The 22022-nt window shown below is 44.1% G+C and overlaps 1 non-coding gene across 1 annotated transcript; it reads right to left on the bottom strand.

Moving 5' to 3' along the window:
• Window positions 1–18813: 18813 nt before the first annotated feature.
• On the bottom strand, window positions 18814–18887 carry TRNAN-AUU (transfer RNA asparagine (anticodon AUU)). The gene has a single exon. It is a non-coding gene; the product is annotated as a tRNA-Asn (tRNA).
• Between the last annotated feature and the right edge of the window lie 3135 nt (window positions 18888–22022).

Genomic DNA, 22022 nt, shown 5'->3' with positions numbered 1-22022 from the left:
CCAAGAGGAAACTATATTAGGAATGCAGACATATGATGGTGGCCCTGTTGGCACCACCAATAACTGACTGGGTGAAAGTTTCAATAATATCAGAGTGAGGTTGGATAAATCTGTGTCCCAGACACAGACGTAGAGAATAGATGTGATGTTCATGGCTATGCTTCTTTTCCCTCAGGCCCGCAAAAATGTTACTACACACTGATACTGACTCGGATACTGATTCCTATGTCGACCATAATATTTCCTGATTAGATCCAATATTGGCAAGGAGCATTCAGTACATGATTGTGGATATTAAGGACATATTAACATCACTGAGGACCCTGCTGTTCCTGACAAAGGGGTCTATATGTATGTATATATAGATATATAATGAAAGCTGATGTAACGTTCCTCCATCTCTGTTTGAGAAAGTCTGGGCCAGCTCGACAAGATGGTTTCAAATCCCCAAAAGGTTTCCGATTGTTTATTCATTTCCTGCTGCGGACAGAATAAAGTGGGAGTCACCCCCTGTTCTGCACGGGGCCCTGTCACAAATCCAGCGGATCATATGCAGGAAGCTACATTATTTCTAGTTATGTAACCATGGGTACATTACTTAGACCTGCCATTACATGCGCATGGGTGAGTAGTAGTATTCAAGAATTGGTCGAATACCTTGTCTTCCGATATAGATATCTTGGAGAGATGGGATACTCCTTACGTTGGATCATATCAAGGACACTGCAGCATACTTACGACTGCAAGGGATATAGGACTCTTGAGTTCACGGGCCAATTTCATGGCAGTCTCGGATAGGAGGGCATTGTGGATTCACCAAGGGAATGCTGATGCTGACTCCAAGAAGAAAGGGAGTCTCTTCCCTATGAAGGTGAAGCCTTGTTTGGCAACGGCCTAGTTAATTTGATCTCGGCAGCTCCCGCAGGTAAGTCAACCTTCTTGCCCTATGTTCCCTCTCAACGGATGAAGACGCATCATTGTCTAACGCAGTCATTTTGTCCCAATAGATATGCAAGAAGTTAAGATTCCCCTTTCTTTGCAGGTAGAGGAAGGAGAAGAGGGAAGAGGTCTGTAGCCTCTTCAAGATCGCAGGAGCAGAGATCGTCCTCTGCTTCTGCCAAATCCACTGCATGACGCTGGGGCTCTCTTGCAGGAGCCCACACCAGTGGGGGCACGTCTAAAACACTTCAGTCAGTTCTGGATTAATTTGGACCTGGACTCGTGGGTTTTACAAATAGTGTCACAAGGGTACAAACTGGGGTTTCAAGACGTTCCCCCTCACCGATTGTTCAAATCGGCCTTAGTCAGCAGGGAGAAGGTTTTTATTCAAGCCTCTTCGTGCTCCCGAAGCCGGACGGCTCAGTCAGACCAATCTTAAATCTGAAATCCCTCAATTTCTACCTGAAGAAATTCAATTTCAAGATGGAATCTCTCAGGGTAGGGATCTCCAGTCCGGAGGAAGGAGATTTCATGGTTTTGGTAGACATAAGGAAGCCTAATTACATGTTCCCGTTTAGCCACTGCATCAAGCTACCTAAGGTTTGCAATTCTGGATTGTCATTACCAATTTCAGACGTTGCCGTTTGGTCTGTCCACGGCTCCGAGGATTTTCACCAGGGTGATGGTGGAAATGATGGTTCTCCTTCGCAAGCAAGGAGTCACAATTATGCCGTACTTGGATGATCTCCTGATAAAGGCGAGATCCAGGGACCAGTTGGTGCAAAACATCTACTCTCCCTGACAGTTCTTCAACAACATGGTTGGCTCCTAAACTTGCCAAAATCGCAGTTGGTCCCAATGACGCGGTTGTTGTTTCTGGGAGTCATACTGGACACAGAAGAGGCTTTCTTCCAGTGGAAAGGCTATGGAGTTCCAGAGTCTGGTCAAACAAATTCTGAAACCAGCAAGAGTGTTAATCCATCAATGCATTCTGTTGCTGGGGAAGATGGTTGCGGCCTACGAGGCCATTCAGTTTGGCAGGTTCCATGCCAGAGTGTTCCAGTGGGACCTGTTGGACAAGTGGTCCGGATCCCACCTACACATGCACCGGAGGATAATCCTGTCTTCCAAGACCAGAATCTTACTCCATTGGTGGCTGCACAGTTCTCACCTCCTAGAGGGGCGATGGTTCGGGATCCAGGACTGGATCCTAGGGACCATGGATGCAACCCTCCGAGGCTGGGGAGCAGTCACACAGGGGGAAAACATCCAAGGAAGATGGTCAAGTCAGGAAAGTTTTCTCCACATAAATGTTCTGGAGTTAAGGGCCATTTAATAACTGCAGACACAGTACGCACTGGGACGGGTGCCCAGCATCCTCTACGGACTAAGAGAAAAGGATTTACCGGTAGGTATTAAAATCCTATTTTCTCTAACGTCCTAGAGGATGCTGGGGACTCCGTAAGGACCATGGGGATAGATAGGCTCCGCAGGAGACATGGGTACTTTAAGAAAGACTTTAGTTCTGGGTGTGCACTGGCTCCTCCCTCTATGCCCCTCCTCCAGACCTCAGTTTGATACTGTGCCCAGTGGAGACTGGGTGCTTTTCAGGAGCTCTCCTGAGCTTTCTGACAGAAAGTATTTTGTTAGGTTTTTAATTTTCAGGGAGCACTGCTGGCAACAGACTCCCTCATCGAGGGACTGAGGGGAGAGAAGCAGCCCTACTCTCTGAGTTGCAAGGTCCTGCTTCTTAGGCTACTGGACACCATTAGCTCCAGAGGGATTGGTACGCAGGATCTCACCCTCGCCGTCCGTCCCAGAGCCGCGCCTCCGTCCCCCTTGCAGAGCCGGAAGATAGAAGCCGGGTGAGTATGAGAAGAAAAGAAGACTTCAGAGGCGGCAGAAGACTTCATGATCTTCACTGAAGTAACGCACAGCACTGCAGCTGTGCGCCATTGCTCCCATACACCTCACACACTCCGGTCACTGTAAGGGTGCAGGGCGCAGGGGGGGGGGGGGGGGGCACCCTGGGCAGCAATATAAACCTCTTTTTGGCAAAAATATAACACATATACAGCGGGGCACTGTATATATGTATGAGCCCCCGCCAATTTTACAGTTTAAGCGGGACAGAAGCCTGCCGCCGAGGGTGCGGGGCTTCTCCCTCAGCACTCACCAGCGCCATTTTTTCTTCACAGCACCGCTGAGAGGAAGCTCCCCGGACTCTCCCCTGCCTATACCACGGTAGACAAGAGAGTTGAAAAGAGGGGGGGGGGGCACATAATTTGGCGCAAATTACATGCTGCAGTACTACTGGGCAAACATTAAGTTACTGTGTATTCCTGGGTTATATAGCGCTGGGGTGTGTGCTGGCATACTCTCTCTCTGTCTCTCCAAAGGGCCTTGTGGGGAAACTGTCTTCAGAAAAAGCATTCCCTGTGTGTGTGGTGTGTCGGTACACATGTGTCGACATGTCTGAGGAAGAAGGCTATATTAGAGAGGAGCAGGAGCAAATGAATGTGGTGTCTCCGCCGACAGCTGATTGGATGGATATGTGGAATGTTTTAAATGCTAGTGTAAACTCATTGCACAAAAGATTAGACAAGGCTGAAGCTTTGGGACAGTCAGGGTCTCAACCCATGCCTGATCCTATGTTGCAGGGACTGTCAGGGTCTCATAAGCGCCCACTATCCCAGATTGTTGACACAGATACAGACACGGACTCTGACTCCAGTGTCGATTACGATGATGCAAAGTTACAGCCAAAATTGGCAAAATCCATTCGATATATGATTATGGCAATAAAAGATGTTTTGCACATCAGAGAGGAACCCCCTGTCCCTGACAAGAGGGTACATATGTACAAGGTGAAAAAGCCTGAGGTAACCTTTGAGGGGGTCACACGAGCTGAACGAGTTATGTGAAAAAGCTTGGGAATCTCCAGATAAAAGACTGCAGATTTCCAAAAGGATTCTTATGGCGTATCCTTTCCCATCAATGGATAGGTTACGATGGGAATCCTCCCCTAGGGTGGACAAAGCATTAACACGCTTATCCAAGAAGGTAGCCCTCCCGTCCCAGTATACGGCTACCCTCAAAGAGTCTGCTGACCGCAAACAGGAGATTACCCTGAAGTCCATTTATACACATTCAGGTACCTTACTCAGACCGGCAATTGCGTCGGCCTGGGTGTGTAGTGCTGTAGCGGCATGGACGGATACCTTATCTGTGGGGATGGATACCCTAGATAAGGATACTATTTTATTGACCCTGGGGCATATAAGAGATGCTGTCCTATATATGTGTGTATGCAAACTACAGGTGGTGCTGCAGGGCTCATACCCTTTTACTTGTCTTTTAGAGCAACTCTGGAGCTGTTTCTGGGTCCAGCTGCTGCAAGAAATCAGCTTGAATGCTTCAGGGGCTGGGGCATGGCCAACATGAGCCCACACTGATGGGGGGTGGGGGTGTATAAAGCGATTTAGGGGTCATCCAAGCGCAACCCCACAAAGGCCGCCATGCCCTGCGTGACCCTTTTCTCTTTTCATATGCAGACGAGGGTTGCAGCCAACTATGCCCACTGCTTGGATGACATCACTATATGCAAATCCATCTGCTGCAGGCCTTCCCCCAGGAATGCTTGCAGTAGTTGTTGCATTTGGTTTGTTGTTTGGGGGTGCTTCAGTATTAGGCAGCCTTCTGCCCTCCCACATTCGTCTGAAAATGTGTTCTCCCTGCAGTTGTTGTTCCCAGATGAGAGTTCCCTTGTGCTTCCTCAGTTGAATCTCCTTAACTTGACAGGGGTGTGCCCGAGCAGCCGCCCTCCACAGCCCTATCCCAACACATACTTATCTTGCATATGAGATCTCTTGATCATGAAGATAGTTCTCACAGGGTGAGGTTCATCCATTACATTTTAAAGTAGGAAGGTACAAATTACATATTCAAATTACATATATGTGCTGGATTCAAATGTTTTCCCCCCTTCCTTTCTCAATTGTGCCCATCAGCAGCTATTCTAATGTTGCTGCCAATGGGTGTGACGCATTCATTATTCTGTGGGGTACACTGGACTCCACAAGGATTCACATTGTATATGTACACCAGAGTAGGATCTTGATCTGAGGCACCAACAGGCTCAAAGCTTTTGACTGTTCCCAAGATGCTCAGCGCCCCCTCCTCTATAACCTCGCTTCCATGAACAGGGAGCTCAGTTTGTAGTTGGTGCCTTCAGTAGCAGGCCACTTAACAGGGGGCTTCCTCAGGCAGCCTATTCTTAGCTATTAATTTTGGCAAGAAAAGAAGAACTTTTTTTATAAGAATCTACAAGGGCTGCAGCAGGCTAGGTCTAATAGACCTCTTTACTGCAGCTCCATCACTCCCAGTGGCGCAGTATACTCCCGTGCCCCGGTTGCTGGGTCACTGCAGCGGAGGCTCCGGTTTCTTCCTAAGGTCAGTCACACACACACCGCCCTCCGGGATCACGAGGCCGCTGATGGGGGCGGGCCGTGTGCGCACTGGCGTGGACACTGATTACTGGGCAGCCGCTCCACTAGCCACCAGGGACAGTTAAGGAGCACAGCTCTGGGGTTTTTTCTCCTATATTAACCCCATTTTGTACTACCCGCAGTGCATTGTGATAGGTAATGGGGCCTGATTCAGGTTGGATCGCAATCCAACTGCAAAAACTGCTAAGAGCATACGCATCCGCCTGCATTTTCTGCGGCACCCCGCAGATAATGCGATCACCTCTGCCTGTGAATCGGTGAAGGGGAGGGGGAGGGGGGTCAACAACACTCCATTTCCAAGTCGGAGATGGAGCGGTGCGGGGGCACGGTTTCAAAATGGGGTCGGCAACGGAGAAACAGGAGGCGTGGTCAGAGCAGCTGCATGACATCACATGGGCCGGACTCTGCCAGTGGAGCCCCAGCGTCATGAGGTAGATTTTGTAGAGGCCGGGGAGGACTTCTGTTCCTGGGAACTAGCTGTGTTGTGCAGCTTTATTCCTCTGCCCCTACCTCTGGCAAGAAAGGACGCACCTCGCACTTTCTTGTTTCTTTGTGACCGAAAGGACTGCATTTGATAATGCGGAGCTTTCTTATGCTGTGAGGGAACATAAGGTAAAAAATTTGATTTTCCAACTGTAGCTGTGCGTGTTAATGCTTTGTCCATCCTACGGGAGGATTTCCATCGTAACCTATCCGTTGATGGAAAAGGATACGCCATAAGAATCCTTTTGGAAATCTGCAGTCTTTTATCTGGAGATTCCCAAGCTTTTTCACATAACTCGTTCAGCTCGTGTGACCCCCTCAAAGGTTACTTTCCCTTGTACATATGTACCCTCTTGTCAGGGACAGGGGGTTCCTCTGTGATGTGCAAAACATCTTTTATTGCCATAATCATATATCGAATGGATTTTGCCAATTTTGGCTGTAACTTTGCATCATCGTAATCGACACTGGAGTCAGAATCCGTGTCGGTATCTGTGTCAACAATCTGGGATAGTGGGCGCTTATGAGACCCTGACAGTCCCTGCAACATAGGATCAGGCATGGGTTGAGTCCCTGACTGTCCCAAAGCTTCAGCCTTGTCTAATCTTTTGTACAATGAGTTTACACTAGCATTTAAAACATTCCACATATCCATCCAATCAGGTGTCAGCGGAGACACCACATTCATTTGCTCCCGCTCCTCTCTAATATAGCCTTCTTCCTCAGACATGTCGACACACGTGTACCGACACACCACACACACAGGGAATACTTTTTCTGAAGACAGTTTCCCCACAAGGCCCTTTGGAGAGACAGAGAGAGAGTATGCCAGCACACTCCCCAGCGCTATATAACCCAGGAATAACACAGTAACTTAATGTTTGTCCAGTAGCGCTGCTGTATGTAATTTGCGCCGAATTATGTGCCCCCTCTCTTTTCAACCCTCTTCTCTACCGTGGTATAAGCAGCGGAGAGTCCGGGGAGCTTCCTCTCAGCGGTGCTGTGGAGAAAAAATGGCGCTGGTGAGTGCTGAGGGAGAAGCCCCGCCCCCTCGGCGGCGGGCTTCTGTCCCGCTTAAACTGTAAAATTGGTGGGGGCTCATACATATATACAGTGCCCAGCTGTATATATGTTATATTTTTGCTAAAAAGAGGTTTATATTGCTGCCCAGGGCGCCCCCCCTGCGCCCTGCACCCTTACAGTGACCGGAGTATGTGAGGTGTATGGGAGCAATGGCGCACAGCTGCAGTGCTGTGCGCTACCTCAGTGAAGATCATGAACTCTGTGGAGCCCGACTATCCCCATGGTCCTTACGGAGTCCCCAGCATCCTCTAGGACGTTAGAGAAACTAGGATTTTAATACCTACCGGTAAATCCTTTTCTCTTAGTCTGTTGAGGATGCTGGGCACTCGTCCCAGTGTGTACTGTGTCTGCAGTTATTAAATGGCCCTTAACTCCAGAACATTTATGTGGAGACAACTTTCCTGACTTGACCATCTTCCTTGGACGTTTTCCCCCTGTGTGACTGCTCCCCAGCCTCGGAGGGTTGCATCTGTGGTCCCTAGGATCCAGTCCTGGATCCCGAACCATCGCCCCTCTAGGAGGTGAGAACTGTGCAGCCACCAATGGAGTGAGATTCTGGTCTTGGAAGACAGGATTATCCTCCGGTGCATGTGTAGGTGGGATCCGGACCAATTGTCCAACAGGTCCCACTGGAACACTCTGGCATGGAACCTGCCAAACTGAATGGTCTCGTAGGCCACAACCATCTTCCCCAGCAACTGAATGCATTGATGGATTAACACTCTTGCTGGTTTCAGAATTTGTTTGACCAGACTCTGGATCTCCATAGCCTTTCCACTGGAAGAAAACCTCTTCTGTGTCCAGTATGTGTTATGATTCCAGCACTCTGGTCAGAGAAGATCTTATGGCAAGGACCGGTGCACTGGAACGGAATGCTGGGGAAGGGAGCAGGACAGGAAAATAGCCCCTGGCGCCCTAACTCTGTTGTCTCACCCGTGTTGTCAGAAATCCCCTGCGAGACTATGGTTTCTTGAGCCCTTGGCAGCCGCGTTTGAAGGGCGGATTATGTCTGCCCAACTTCGATGCCCCCCGGTCTTAATGAGAGACAAAGGGAAACCCGAGACAGGGTGATAACAAGAGGCCCTCTAACTAAACAACCAGGCCAGGGGCTAAGCAAACTCAAAACTATAATATGTGCGGAGAAACCGCCAGGAAAAAGGACAACCAAAATATCCACTTGTCCAATTCTCCTACCCGGCACCGCCGAGTACCAGAGAGGACTTGTGGAAGCGGAACCCTCCGCAAATGCTCCAAACACAAAATATAAAAGGTAAAGCGGCTGAGCCGCAACACACGGCAGAGCCGCAACTCACGAACACCACTGGATATAAAACGGTGATCAGTCAGGACTCCAGGGAACCAAACGACCTCTTGGGATGAGATGACAACTCCCGAATACCGGACTTCTGCGGACTGGAATGACCGGATACAGCAGGACTGGAAACAGACTCTCAGCAAACAAAGGCAGCATGCAGGAAGCTATTACCGGCATCTGTGAGAAGCCCTGGGAGTGTATTTAACAAGGAGTCCTCCAATCAGCTGCTAAAGGCTGATTAGAATAAATGCTGTGCAGCTGCCTTGCTGCACGGCCAGAGAGCAGGTGAATATCTTAATTTCCTAAAACCTAGCAACGGGGAACGCGGTCCACCAGTGGCGTCCCCGTTGCTAGGGTCCGTGCGGCTCAGCGCGCCCGGCGTCTAGCGTTGCTAGGGAGCCGGCGGCTGTACGTGCACGGCATCTCTAGTTGCTAGGCGCCGGGCCGCGCAGACCATCAAGCGGACCCCGGCGCCTAACAGTACCCCCCCCTTGAGGAGGGGTCAAGGAACCCCTAAAGCCAGGTTTCTGAGGAAATTCCCGAAAAAATGCCCTCTTGAGCCTCGGGGCATGAAGATCCTTATCCAGGACCCAAGACCTTTCCTCCGGACCATAGCCTTTCCAGTGAACCAGAAAATACAGCCGATCCCGGGACAATTTGGAATCGAGAACCTTCTCTACCAAGAACTCCTGTTGTCCCTGTACATCCACTGGAGATCTACCCTGAGAGATCTTCCGAGGAAATCTACTGGAAGAAACGTATTGTTTCAACAGGGAACAATGAAACGTATTTCCAATCCTGAGAGATCTTGGTAAACGTAACCGAAAGGCAACTGGGTTGACTCTTTTAATAATAAGAAATGGCCAAATAAATTTGGGTCCCAGTCTAGCTGAGGATTGTCGAAGCCTGATGTTGCGAGTCGACAACCACACCCTATCTCCCACCTTAAAAGTGCAAGGACGTCGGAGCCTGTCAGAAAATTTCTTCTCTCGAAAGGCCGCTTTTCTGAGAGCAAGGTGCACCTTTTTCCAAATGGCTCTGAGATGGGAGGTTAAGGTAAGCGAGGAGACTGAGGAATGATGAAAAAAAGAATTAGCTCTGGGGTGAAAACCAAAAACTGAAAAGAATGGAGACTCTTTAGTGGAGGAATGACAAGAATTATTGTAAGCAAATTCAGCCAACGGAAGAAACTCGGACCAATCATTCTGGAGTTTGGCTGAATACAAGCGCAAATATTGTTTCAATGATTGGTTAACTCGTTCGGTTTGCCCGTTGGATTGTGGGTGGTAACCGGATGTTAACGACAATTTCATCTTCAATGAGGCACAAAAACATTTCCAGAATTGTGCGATGAATTGTGGACCCCGATCAGAAACAATATCAGTAGGCAACCCATGAAGCCTGAATACATGGCGGAGAAACAAAACTGCCAACCCTTGGGCAGAAGGCAATCGGGGAAGAGCAATAAAATGAGCCATTTTACTAAAACGGTCCACTACCACCCATATGACTCGGAATCCGGCTGAAAGGGGAAGGTCAACCACAAAATCCATGGAAATATGAGACCATGGCCTGAGAGGAACATTTAAGGGCATAAGTTGCCCGATGGGCAAGGAACGGGGAACCTTATGCTGTGCACAAACCTGACATGAATAAACAAATTCCTTGACGTCTTTAGAAAGACCAGGCCACCATACTGAGCGAGAGACTAACTCCAATGTCTTAGAGACTACTGGATGCCCTGAAACTTTGTTATCATGGAATTCCGTTAAAACAGTAACTCTCAAAAACTCAGGGACGTAAAGACGACCAGCAGGAGTAATTCTAGGAGCTTGGTGTTGAAGCTGTTTTAACTGGGTAAATAAATCTTGTGTGAGGCCCGCCCAGATGACCGAAGATGGAAGTATGGGGGTAACAGGATTGTTATTGTGAACCGGAAGAAAGCTATGTGACAGGGCATCAGCCTTAGTATTCTTGGAACCAGGCCTGAAAGTGATTATAAATTTGAAACGCGTAAAAAAAATAATGCCCAACGTGCCTGCCGGGCATTAAGCCGCTTAGCCGATTCAATCTATTGCAGGTTCTTATGGTCAGTCAATACCGAAATAGTATGTTTTGCTCCCTCCAGCCAATGCCTCCACTCCTCGAAAGCCCATTTTACCGCCAGTAACTCCCGATTACCAACGTCATAGTTGGATTCAGCGGAGGAGAATTTCCTGGACATAAAGGCACAAGGATGTAACTCCAGAGACTCCGGATCCTTTTGAGAAAGGATAGCCCCCACTCCAACCTCCGAGGCATCAACCTCCACCACAAAGGGCAATTCCGGATTAGGATGTCTGAGGACTGGAGCCGAGACAAAGGCTTGTTTCAAGGCCCGAAAGGACAACTCAGCTTCACGCGACCAGTTGGTAGGATCCGCTCCTTTCTTTGTCAGAGCTACAATGGGAGCAACCAGGTCAGAAAAAGAATGAATGAACCTTCTATAATAATTCGCAAACCCTAAAAAACGCTTAATTGCTTTTAAATTGGTGGGTTGCGCCCAACTAAGGATGGCCTGGAGTTTCTTTGGTTCCATGGAAAATTATGTACCCTAAAAAAGATACTTCCGTGACATGAAACTCACACTTCTCCAGCTTGGCATATAAATGATTCTCACATAAATTTTGAAGAACCAGACGCACCTGGGTAACATGTTGTTCCATTGATTTAGAAAAAATCAGGATGTCGTCTAAGTAAACGACCACGAATTTCCCTAGGAAGTCACGGAGCACATCGTTAATGAGGTCTTGAAAAACTGCCGGAGCATTGGACAGGCCGAACGGCATCACCAGGTATTCGTAGTGACCCGACTGAGTACTGAAGGCCGTTTTCCACTCATCTCCAGATTTAATTCGGATGAGGTTGTACGCTCCTCTAAGGTCAATTTTAGAAAAAATCACAGCAGAACGTAACTGATCAAAGAGTACAGAAATCAACGGCAAAGGATAGGTGTTTTTAACTGAGATCTTATTCAGGGCTCTAAAATCAATGCAAGGTCTAAGCGAGCCATCCTTTTTCTCCACAAAGAAGAAGCCTGCACTTAAAGGAGATTTTGATGGTCTAATAAATCCTTTCTCAAGGCTCTCCTTTACATAATCATTCATAGCCGCAGTTTCTGGCCCGGATAATGCATATAATCTTCCCTTTGGCAATGCGGCACCAGAAATTAACTCAATAGCACAATCATAAGGCCGATGGGGAGGCAGAATGTCCGCATTGCCTTTGGAGAAAACATCAGCAAACTCCTGGTATTCCACCGGAATGAGTTCTGGAATGATAGCTGCTACTCTGACTGGAAACGTGATACATTCCTTATCACAAAAAGTACCCCAATGTGAAATCTCCCCCGACCGCCAATCAATGGTGGGATTATGAAAGGCCAGCCAAGGGTGACCCAGAACAACTGGAACTGCTGGGCAATGTGTAAGAAAGAACTCGATTTTCTCGGAATGTAGAGCTCCTACTGTAAGTAGTACAGGGGGTGTACGGAGAGAAATAATCCCATTAGACAGCGGACTCCCATCTAAGCCATGCATGGTGACACACCTACCCAAAGGTAACTGAGGAATGCCTAAGGCCTTAGCCCAAGTTAAATCCATAAAGTTTCCTGCAGCTCCACTGTCAACAAAAGCCGACACCAAAGAACTGAGGCTGCCAAAGGAAACTTTAACTGGGACTAAAAGGGAGTTATTCGAGGAGATAAGCTGCAGACCTAGGTGAACCCCCTCACAATTCACCTGGTCAAAGCGTTTCCCGACTTGTTTGGACAATTACGAGCAAAATGTCCCTTACCCCCACAGTACAGACAAAGACCAGAATTTTGCCTTCTGGCTCTTTCTTCAGGAGACAGCCGGGAGAGACCCATCTGCATGGTCTCCTCTACGTCTTCAGGAATGGAATATACACACGGACTTGACCTTACAGGTGCTCCTTTTTCAGCCCTCCGCTCTCTGAGACGACGATCAATCTTAATAGAAAGCTCCATGAGTTTATCGAGAGTCTCAGGAGCGGGGTACTGAAGGAGACTGTCTTTTATAGACTCTGATAAGCCGAGGTGAAACTGACTGCGCAGGGCTGGGTCATTCCAGCCACAGTCGTTCGACCAACGGCGAAACTCCGTACAATAAACCTCTGCAGGATTTCTACCCTGTCTGAGAGCGCGCAACTGACTTTCAGCGGACGCCTCTCTATCAGGGTCATCATACAAGAGCCCTAAAGACTCAAAAAAAGCGTCAATTGACAACAATGCCGGATCCTCTGCTCTTAAACCAAATGCCCAGGTCTGAGGATCCCCCTGGAGCAAAGAAATAATAAACCCGACCCGCTGAGATTCAGTACCCGAGGAAGTCGGTCTTAAACGAAAATAAAGTTTACAGGATTCTTTAAAATTAAAAAACTCTTTTCTATCACCAGAAAAACGGTCAGGCAAATGCATCTTTGGTTCAGGGACTACCCTTGGGGAAGCTCGCAAAAGATCTTCCTGCGACTTCACCCGAAGAAAAAGATCCTGAACCATCTGAGTAAGTTCTTGAATCTGGCTGACTAAGAGCTGACCAGGATTTGGCCCTAAACCTGTTGGATTCATGAGGCCGATAAACTCTCACAAAACTGAATGAGAAAAAATTAAACCCCGTTTAATTTTAAGTTTTGGTATGGCCGGTAATAATGTTATGATTCCAGCACTCTGGTCAGAGAAGATCTTATGGCAAGGACTGGAGCACTGGAACGGAATGCTGGGGAAGGGAGCAGGACAGGAAAATAGCCCCTGGCGCCCTAACTCTGTTGTCTCACCCATGTTGTCAGAAATCCCCTGCGAGACTATGGTTTCTTGAGCCCTTGGCAGCCGCGTTTGAAGGGCGGATTATGTCTGCCCAACTTCGATGCCCCCCGGTCTTAATGAGAGACAAAGGGAAACCTGAGACAGGGTGATAACAAGAGGCCCTCTAACTAAACAACCAGGCCAGGGGCTAAGCAAACTCAAAACTATAATATGTGCGGAGAAACCGCCAGGAAAAAGGACAACCAAAATATCCACTTGTCCAATTCTCCTACCCGGCACCGCCAAGTACCAGAGAGGACTTGTGGAAGCGGAACCCTCCGCAAATGCTCCAAACACAAAATATAAAAGGTAAAGCGGCTGAGCCGCAACACACGGCAGAGCCGCAACTCACGAACACCACTGGATATAAAACGGTGATCAGTCAGGACTCCAGGGAACCAAACGACCTCTTGGGATGAGATGACAACTCCCGAATACCGGACTTCTGCGGACTGGAATGACCGGATACAGCAGGACTGGAAACAGACTCTCAGCAAACAAAGGCAGCATGCAGGAAGCTATTACCGGCGTCTGTGAGAAGCCCTGGGAGTGTATTTAACAAGGAGTCCTCCAATCAGCTGCTAAAGGCTGATTAGAATAAATGCCGTGCAGCTGCCTTGCTGCACGGCCAGAGAGCAGGTGAATATCTTAATTTCCTAAAGCCTAGCAACGGGGAACGCGGTCCGCCAGTGGCGTCCCCGTTGCTAGGGTCCGTGCGGCTCAGCGCACCCGGCGTCTAGCGTTGCTAGGGAGCCGGCGGCTGTACGTGCACGGCGTCTCTAGTTGCTAGGCGCCGGGCCGCGCAGACCATCAAGCGGACCCCGGCGCCTAACAGTATGACTCCCAAAAACAACAACCGCGTCATTGGGACCAACTGCGATTTTGGCAAGTTTAGGAGCCAACCATGTTGTTGAAGAACTGTCAGGGAGAGTGCAATGTTTTGCACCAACTGGTCCCTGGATCTCGCCTTTATCAGGAGATCATCCAAGTACGGGATAATTGTGACTCCTTGCTTGCGAAGGAGAACCATAATTTCCACCATCACCCTGGTGAAAATCCTCGGAGCCGTGGACAGACCAAACGGCAATGTCTGAAATTGGTCATGACAATCCTGAATTGCAAACCTTAGGTAGCTTGAGGCAGTGGCTAAATGGGAACATGTAAGTAGGCATCCTTTATGTCTACCAAAACCATGAAATCTCCGTCCTCCGGACTGGAGATCACTGCCCTGAGAAAATTCCATCTTGAAATTGAATTTCTTTAGGAAGAAATTGAGGGATTTCAGATTTAAGATTGGTCTGACTGAGCCGTCCGGCTTCGGGACCACGAAGAGGCTTGAATAAAAACCTTCTCCCTGCTGACTAAGGCCAATTTGAACAATCGGTGAGGGGGAACGTCTTGAAACCCCAGTTTGTACCCTTGGGACACTATTTGTAAAACCCACGAGTCCAGGTCCGAATGAATCCAGAACTGACTGAAGAGTTTTAGACGTGCCCCCACTGGTGTGGGCTCCTGCAAGAAAGCCCCAGTGTCATGCAGTGGATTTGGCAGAAGCAGAGGACAATCTCTGGTCCTGCAATCTTGAAGAGGCTACAGACCTCTTCCTTTTCCTTCCTCTACCTGCAAAGAAAGGGGAATCTAAACTTCTTGCATATCTATTGGGCCAAAATGACTGCGGTAGATAATGATGCGTCTTCATCCGTTGACAGGGAACATAGGGCAAGAAGGTTGACTTACCATTGAAATGAGGATGCATCTTGCTGCCTTTCCAATGAAGCAAGTTTAATTTAGTAATAGGTGAAAAACCATCCTTACAAAGGTGTTAATCAGAGACTTGGCTTTGTGGACACTTTTCAGAGAACAAATTTGTTAGCATAAAAATAAAGCCAGAAAATGAAGAGCTGTTTAATCACTCAATTGGATTTTTCTGCCAGCATATTTTTTTTCTCTGCAACCCACTGCTAAATTGTGCTTCCTAGCTGTTTTTATAAAATCACTGAATCAAATCTAACTCTGATTACATCAGAGAAGGCCAGGTACCCTACACCATAACAGGGGGTTTGAAATTTTGACTTGTCTACTTAAAGATCACCAAAATCTGATAACAAGGTCAATTAGGTCCCTGGGTGGGATTGAACCACCAACCTTATGGTTAATAGCCGTACATACTAACTGATTGCGCCACAGAGACACTTTGCAAAAGTTCATACTGACAAAGGCTAATAAGCATTCATCTAAAACGTTTCCTAGAAAAACTTTAAAAAGTCAATAATCTGGAGAGTTTTTGTAAGATGTTTCTTCCATCAACCAACGAAGAAACACATTGGTACTTTCCCATGATGAGTGAGTGCTTCAGGATCTCTTGCACTTACATGTGCAGCAGAGTACTGCAATGGAAGCATGCTGGGCCCATAACCCAGAGGTAGGCAGATTGAAACTATCCTCTGCTATATGCATTTTTTTTTGTTAATTAAAGTAATCCAAAACTGGGATTGATATTTTGTCTCTTTTATTTTTACTTAAAGTACAATAACTTTTACCATTTTAATTTGTTTTAATAGAATATCGACAGTATTGTTTTCTTTCAAAAATCCACTTCATTTTCTGTACCCTATTATTAAAATGGTAATTGACAAAAACAAACTACATTGTCACCAGAAGAGCAATACAAAATGTACAAGTGATATATTAAAATCATCTTTCCAGCTTGAATTTCAATGATGCATTGGGTCAACAATTTTGTGAGAAACATCTTCACCCTTAAATAAAGATTTTCTTAATTCCTTACCTGTGTGCTAATTAGATATCACCTTGTTTTCACATTAAACAGACTTCCACATGAGAAAGCAGCAAGGATGCAGTGGCGTTAATGTTTCCTGGTGTCAACCTGTATTATTTCAGTAGACATTGAAATGAGGATACATCTTGCTGCCTTTCCAATGAAGCAAGTTTAATTTAGTAATAGGTGAAAAACCATCCCTACAAAGGTGTTAATCAGAGACTTGGCTTTGTGGACACTTTTCAGAGAACAAATTTGTTAGCATAAAAATAAAGCCAGAAAATGAAGAGCTGTTTAATCACGCAATTTGATTTTTTTGCCAGCATATTTCTTTTTCTCTGCAACCCACTGCTAAATTGTGCTTCCTAGATGTTTTTATAAAATCACTGAATCAAATCTAACTCTGATTACATCAGAGAAGGCCAGGTACCCTACACCATAACAGGGGGTATGAAATTTGACTTGTCTACTTAAAGATCACCAAAATCTGATAACAAGGTCAATTACGTCCCTGGGTGGGATTGAACCACCAACCTTTTGGTTAATAGCCGTACACACTAACTGATTGCGCCACAGAGACACTTTGCAAAAGTCCATACTGACAATTGCTAATAAGCATTCATCTAAAACGATTCCTAGAAAAACTTAAAAAAGTCAATAATCTGGAGAGTTTTTGTAAGATGTTTCTTCTATCAACCAACGAAGAAACACATTGGTACTTTCCCATGATGAGTGAGTGCTTCAGGATCTCTTGCACTTACATGTGCAGCAGAGTACAGCAATGGAAGCATGCTGGGCCTATAACCCAGAGGTAGGCAGATTGAAACTATCCTCTGCTATATGCATTTTTTTGTTTGTTAATTAAAGTAATCCAAAACTGGGATTGATATTTTGGCTCTTTTATTTTTACTTAAAGTACAATAACTTTTACCATTTTAATTTGTTTTAATAGTATATTGACAGTATTGTTTTCTTTCAAAAATCCACTTAATTTTCTTTACCCTATTATTAAAATGGTAATTGACAAAAACAAACTACATTGTCACCAGAAGAGCAATACAAAATGTACAAGTGATATATTAAAATCATCTTTCCAGCTTGAATTTCAATGATGCATTGGGGCAACGATTTTGTGAGAAACATCTTCACCCTTTAATAAAGATTTTCTTAATTCCTTACCTGTGTGCTAATTAGATATCACCTTGTTTTCACATTAAACAGACTTCCACATGAGAAAGCAGCAAGGATGCAGTGGCGTTAATGTTTCCTGGTGTCAACCTGTATTATTTCAGTAGACATTGAAATGAGGATGCATCTTGCTGCCTTTCCAATGAAGCAAGTTTAATTTAGTAATAGGTGAAAAACCATCCTTACAAAGGTGTTAATCAGAGACTTGGCTTTGTGGACACTTTTCAGAGAACAAATTTGTTAGCATAAAAATAAAGCCAGAAAATAAAGAGCTGTTTAATCACTCAATTGGATTTTTCTGCCTGCATATTTTTTTTCTCTGCAAACCACTGCTAAATTGTGCTTCCTAGCTGTTTTTATAAAATCACTGAATCAAATCTAACTCTGATTACATCAGAGAAGGCCAGGTACCCTACACCATAACAGGGGGTTTGAAATTTTGACTTGTCTACTTAAAGATCACCAAAATCTGATAACAAGGTCAATTAGGTACCTGGGTGGGATTGAACCACCAACCTTTTGGTTAATAGCCGTACATACTAACTGATTGCGCCACAGAGACACTTTGTAAAAGTATATACTGACAAAGGCTAATAAGCATTCATCTAAAACGTTTCCTAGAAAAACTTTAAAAAGTCAATAATCTGGAGAGTTTTTGTAAGATGTTTCTTCCATCAACCAACGAAGAAACACATTGGTACTTTCCCATGATGAGTGAGTGCTTCAGGATCTCTTGCACTTACATGTGCAGCAGAGTACAGCAATGGAAGCATGCTGGGCCCATAACCCAGAGGTAGGCAGATTGAAACTATCTTCTGCTATATGCATTTTTTTTGTTAATTAAAGAAATCCAAAACTGGGATTGATATTTTGGCTCTTTTATTTTTACTTAAAGTACAACAACTTTTACCATTTTAATTTGTTTTAATAGTATATTGACAGTATTGGTTTCTTTCAAAAATCCACTTCATTTTCTTTACCCTATTATTAAAATGGTAATTGACAAAAACAAACTACATTGTCACCAGAAGATCAATACAAAATGTACAAGTGATATATTAAAATCATATTTCCAGCTTGAATTTCAATGATGCATTGGGGCAACGATTTTGTGAGAAACATCTTCACCCTTAAATAAAGATTTTCTTAATTCCTTACCTGTGTGCTAATTAGATATCACCTTGTTTTCATATTAAACAGACTTCCACATGAGAAAGCAGCAAGGATGCAGTGGCGTTAATGTTTCCTGGTGTCAACTTGTATTATTTCAGTAGACATTGAAATGAGAATGCATCTTGCTGCCTTTCCAATTAAGCAAGTTTAATTTAGTAATAGGTGAAAAACCATCCTTACAAAGGTGTTAATCAGAGACTTGGCTTTGTGGACACTTTTCAGAGAACAAATTTGTTAGCATAAAAATAAAGCCAGAAAATGAAGAGCTGTTTAATCACTCGATTGGATTTTTCTGCCAGCATATTTTTTTTCTCTGCAACCCACTGCTAAATTGTGCTTCCTAGCTGTTTTTTTATAAAATCACTGAATCAAATCTAACTCTGATTACATCAGAGAAGGCCATGTACCCTACACCATAAGAGGGGGTTTGAAATTTTGACTTGTCTACTTAAATATCACCAAAATCTGATCACAAGTTTAATTACGTCCCTGGGTGGGATTGAACCACCAACCTTTCGGTTAATAGCCGAACACACTAACCGATTGCGCCACAGAGACACTTTGCAAAAAGTGCATACTGACAAAGGTTAATAAGCATACATCTAGAACGTTTCCTAGAAAAACATAAAAAAATCAATAATCTGGAGAGTTTTTGTAAGATGTTTCTTCCATCAACCAACGAATAAACACATTGGTACTTTCCCATGATGAGTGAGTGCTTCAGGATCTCTTGCACTTACATGTGCAGCAGAGTACTGCAATGGAAGCATGCTGGACCCATAACCCAGAGGTAGGCAGATTGAAACTATCCTTTGCTATATGCATTTTTTTTGTTAATTTAAGTAATCAAAACTGGGATTGATATTTTTGCTCTTTTATTTTTACTTAAAGTACAATAACTTTTACCATTTTAATTTGTTTTAATAGTATATTGACAGTATAGTTTTCTTTCAAAAATCCACTTAATTTTCTTAACCCTGTTATTAAAATGGTAATTGACAAAAAAAACTACATTGTCACCAGAAGAGCAATACAAAATGTACAAGTGATATATTAAAATCATCTTTCCAGCTTGAATTTCAATGATGCATTGGGGCAACAATTTTGTGAGAAACATCTTCACCCTTAAATAAAGATTTTCGTAATTCCTTACCTGTGTGCTAATTAGATATCACCTTGTTTTCACATTAAACAGACTTCCACATGAGAAAGCAGCAAGGATGCAGTGGCGTTAATGTTTCCTGGTGTCAACCTGTATTATTTCAGTAGACATTGAAATGAGGATGCATCTTGCTGCCTTTCCAATGAAGCAAGTTTAATTTAGTAATAGGTGAAAAACCATCCCTACAAAGGTGTTAATCAGAGACTTGGCTTTGTGGACACTTTTCAGAGAACAAATTTGTTAGCATAAAAATTAAGCAAGAAAATTAAGAGCTGTTAAATCAAGCAATTTGATTTTTTTGCAAGCATATTTCTTTTTCTCTGCAACCCACTGCTAAATTGTGCTTCCTAGATGTTTTTATAAAATCACTGAATCAAATCTAACTCTGATTACATCAGAGAAGGCCAGGTACCCTACACAATAAGAGGGGGTTTGAAATTTTGACTTGTCTACTTAAATATCACCAAAATCTGATGACAAGGTCAATTACGTCCCTGGGTGGGATTGAACCACCAACCTTTTGGTTAAAAGCCGTACACACTAACTGATTGTGCCACAGAGACACTTTGCAAAAGTACATACTGACAAAGGCTAATAAGCATTCATCTAAAACGTTTCCTAGAAAAACTTAATAAAGTCAATAATCTGGAGAGTTTTTGTAAGATGTTTCTTCTATCAACCAACGAAGAAACACATTGGTACTTTCCCATGATGAGTGAGTGCTTCAGGATCTCTTGCACTTACATGTGCAGCAGAGTACAGCAATGGAAGCATGCTGGGCCCATAACCCAGAGGTAGGCAGATTGAAACTATCCTCTGCTATATGCATTTTTTTGTTTGTTAATTAAAGTAATCCAAAACTGGGATTGATATTTTGGCTCTTTTATTTTTACTTAAAGTACAATAACTTTTACCATTTTAATTTGTTTTAATAGTATATTGACAGTATTGTTTTCTTTCAAAAATCCACTTAATTTTCTTTACACTATTATTAAAATGGTAATTGACAAAAACAAACTACATTGTCACCAGAAGAGCAATACAAAATGTACAAGTGATATATTAAAATCATCTTTCCAGCTTGAATTTCAATGATGCATTGGGGCAACGATTTTGTGAGAAACATCTTCACCCTTAAATAAAGATTTTCTTAATTCCTTACCTGTGTGCTAATTAGATATCACCTTGTTTTCACATTAAACAGACTTCCACATGAGAAAGCAGCAAGGATGCAGTGGCGTTAATGTTTCCTGGTGTCAACCTGTATTATTTCAGTAGACATTGAAATGAGGATGCATCTTGCTGCCTTTCCAATGAAGCAAGTTTAATTTAGTAATAGGTGAAAAACCATCCTTACAAAGGTGTTAATCAGAGACTTGGCTTTGTGGACACTTTTCAGAGAACAAATTTGTTAGCATAAAAATAAAGCCAGAAAATAAAGAGCTGTTTAATCACTCAATTGGATTTTTCTGCCAGCATATTTTTTTTCTCTGCTACCCACTGCTAAATTGTGCTTCCTAGCTTTTTTTATAAAATCACTGAATCAAATCTAACTCTGATTACATCAGAGAAGGCCAGGTACCCTACACAATAACAGGGGGTATGAAATTTGACTTGTCTACTTAAAGATCACAAAAATCTGATAACAAGGTCAATTACGTCCCTGGGTGGGATTGAACCACTAACCTTTTGGTTAATAGCCGTACATACTAACTGATTGCGCCACAGAGACACTTTGCAAAAGTACATACTGACAAATGCTAATAAGCATTCATCTAAAACGTTTCCTAGAAAAACTTAAAAAAGTCAATAATCTGGAGAGTTTTTGTAAGATGTTTCTTCTATCAACCAACGAAGAAACACATTGGTACTTTCCCATGATGAGTGAGTGCTTCAGGATCTCTTGCACTTACATGTGCAGCAGAGTACAGCAATGGAAGCATGCTGGGCCCATAACCCAGAGGTAGGCAGATTGAAACTATCCTCTGCTATATGCATTTTTTTTTGTTAATTAAAGTAATCCAAAACTGGGATTGATATTTTGTCTCTTTTATTTTTACTTAAAGTACAATAACTTTTACCATTTTAATTTGTTTTAATAGTATATTGACAGTATTGTTTTCTTTCAAAAATCCACTTAATTTTCTTTACCCTATTATTAAAATGGTAATTGACAAAAACAAACTACATTGTCACCAGAAGAGCAATACAAAATGTACAAGTGATATATTAAAATCATCTTTCCAGCTTGAATTTCAACGATGCATTGGGGCAACGATTTTGTGAGAAACATCTTCACCCTTAAATAAAGATTTTCTTAATTCCTTACCTGTGTGCTAATTAGATATCACCAAACAAGGCTTCACCTTCATAGGGAAGAGACTCCCTTTCTTCTTGGAGTCAGCATCAGCATTCTCTTGGTGAATCCACAATGCCCTCCTATCCGACACTGCCATGAAATTGGCCCGTGAACTCAAGAGTCCTATATCCCTTGCAGTCTCACGTAAGTATGCTGCAGTGTCCTTGATATG

The sequence above is a fragment of the Pseudophryne corroboree genome, unplaced genomic scaffold (genome assembly GCF_028390025.1).
Source record: "Pseudophryne corroboree isolate aPseCor3 unplaced genomic scaffold, aPseCor3.hap2 scaffold_785, whole genome shotgun sequence".
Classification (NCBI taxonomy): Eukaryota; Metazoa; Chordata; class Amphibia; order Anura; family Myobatrachidae; genus Pseudophryne; species Pseudophryne corroboree.
Note: the sequence above shows the minus strand (reverse complement) of the source record. Positions and strands in the feature narration are given on the sequence as shown.